Below are 2,395 nucleotides of genomic sequence, written 5' to 3' on the forward strand. Positions count from 1 at the left end.
ATATATATATATATATATATATATATATATATGTGTGTGTATTGCTTTTGCGCAAGCCTCATTTCATTGGCTTTGTAATAATGCTGAATCTAATCTAATCTAAAGAGGAACACTGACTTTGGAATAGTTGTGACTACTGATCTCAAACCAAAGCAGCTGACTTTGACCTCTCTGTAAAGGCTGCAGGTCTATCGAAATGAGATCTACTGGCCCAGAACCTATAATAAGCATGTTGTTGACTTCAGGGAAATACAGAGTACAGGAGCGCCGACAAGAGTTAGTGCTGTAAACAGAGAACGACAATAAGTAGATGTATTGCTATAACAAGAATTAAACCCAGACGAGAACACCAGTGCACTTGACGGCTGGTTTTCATGGAATTTACAAGAAAAGATCTGCCCATGGAATGGGAGGAACGCTGGAGAAGCGAGAAAGAGCGCAGGAAAAAAATGATAGAAGAAGGAAAGAAGTTTGAGGAGGAGAACAGGAAGCTTAAATGGATCATGTCCTACAACGAGAGGAGGATAGGAATGAAAGAAGGGCCGGTGAAGGAAACAGAGGGCGATAATATGGAGGAAGATGAACCACTGCAAAGGTACCATAGACAAAGTTACCCAAGTGAGATCTTCCAGATTCTGGAGGAGTCCTGAGCAGATCCTGAGCACCGAGGATGGACTGAGCCTCCATGTTCACTCGCTTGTCATGGCTGCGGTGAGCTCCGTCATCCAGCAAAAGCTCCAGGAGAGGGATGGAGGTGAGAAGGAGATCTCGCTGATATTGGGTCCTGAGGTTAATGGTTCTGGTCTGGCTGCAGCGGTGGAGCTCGCTTACACTGGAGCAATCTCCAATCTGAACAAAGAAAACATGACGCAGATCCAGACTGCAGCTGTTAGTCTGGGAGCTCAGAGAGTCATGGAGCTCGTCAAAGTGGAGGAAGATGGAGGTAACAAGCAAGAAAAACGGACAAAGATCTCAGCAGAAGAGCAAATGAAGGTCAACCTGCAGTCCATGCAAGACTTGTGGGCCAAAAGAGTGGGATGTGATGTAGAACTGGTTGCAGAAGGAGCTGTTTTCTTTGGTAAGGCGCCAAACACTGCAAAGCATGACTAGATAACCCACATTAAAAGATTCCATTTGCACAAGAAAGAGTGATGCTTGCCAACACAATGATAGTGTTGTGGGTGGTCGCCGGGATGTTACCATATAGTTGCTGATTGGTTTCTCTTGATTTCATTCCATCCATCATTCAAATCTGAATGTTTTGAACATTTGAAATTTTGAATTTGAACAAGAAGAAATGGACAACTGTGTTTTTCCCCTCCATTTTGTCAACTGCTCAACTCAGCTTTTAATAAACTGTGGAAAAAGACAACAATACTGACTCAATTCTTTGGCTCATGAAGCTCACAGGGTGCTCCTGGCAGCCAGCAGCGACTACTTCAGAGGCATGTTTACCAGCGGTATGAAGGAGAGCCAGCAGGAGTATGTGTCTCTGCTGTTAGTGGGAGCCGCTGAGCTCGAGGCCCTCCTGCACTGTGCCTACAGTGGTGCTCTGGTGCTCGGATGGGGCTGTGTGTTCGAACTCGCCTGTACCTCACTCCAGTTCCAAATTCAGCCCGCCACCTCACTCTGCCTCAAGTTCCTGGAGCAAGAGATGGACATCCACAACTGTCTGGATGTGGCGTCTTTCGCAGAGGCCTACGGGATGGCTGACTTGCTGGCTGAGAATTTTGTCCTCAGGCACTTCCAAGAAATATCTGCCACCCCAGAGTTTCAGGACCTCCCGGCCGAGAAGCTTCTGCAGTTCCTCCGATGCAACACACTGTCATCACTTGGGTGGAGGCGGATCCCACCGAACGGCTCCCGCAGGTCGAAGAGCTCATGCAAGCGGTGCATTTTCCATTCATGACCTTCCCGAGAATTTCGAGAGGTTTGTGCTGTGAACCTGAGCATGGAATGCAGTAGAGAAGTCGAGGTTGAACTCTACAAATCAGCACTAAAAGAGTTTGGATTTGGCATCTCTGACCATGTGGCGCGGCAACGTGTACATCATCCCAAAGACGCCCTGGTTTTGGTCGGAGGTGATGAGCTGCATCCAGACATGGGTCAACGGCTTCCCAGCAAGCAGCTCTGGTTTGCTAACTCTCTGAGAAGTGGAACAGGCCTCGTGAAGGAGATAGAGTGGAGATTGCTGGGAGAAATGCCAGATCAGGCCAGATTTAGACACGGCGTTGGGGTCCTTGACGGTCAACTATATGTAGCTGGAGGCTGCCACGTCTATGCAAAGTCTGACACCATGAAATCTGTTTACAGGTAAAGTAATGGATATTTAAAGACCCCAGGAAATTCCAAGTGCACTTTTGTGGCTTGTTCTCCATGTCTGTTGACATGAACT

The 2,395-nt window shown here is 47.3% G+C and overlaps 1 pseudogene; it reads left to right on the forward strand.

The window, feature by feature from the left end:
• The first annotated feature begins 330 nt into the window (after positions 1-330).
• LOC107577330 (kelch-like protein 33) lies at positions 331-2,317 on the forward strand (annotated as a pseudogene).
• The last annotated feature ends 78 nt before the right edge of the window (positions 2,318-2,395 follow it).

The sequence above is a fragment of the Sinocyclocheilus grahami genome, unplaced genomic scaffold (assembly GCF_001515645.1).
Source record: "Sinocyclocheilus grahami isolate Dianchi unplaced genomic scaffold, SAMN03320097.WGS_v1.1 scaffold5759.1, whole genome shotgun sequence".
NCBI lineage: Eukaryota > Metazoa > Chordata > Actinopteri > Cypriniformes > Cyprinidae > Sinocyclocheilus > Sinocyclocheilus grahami.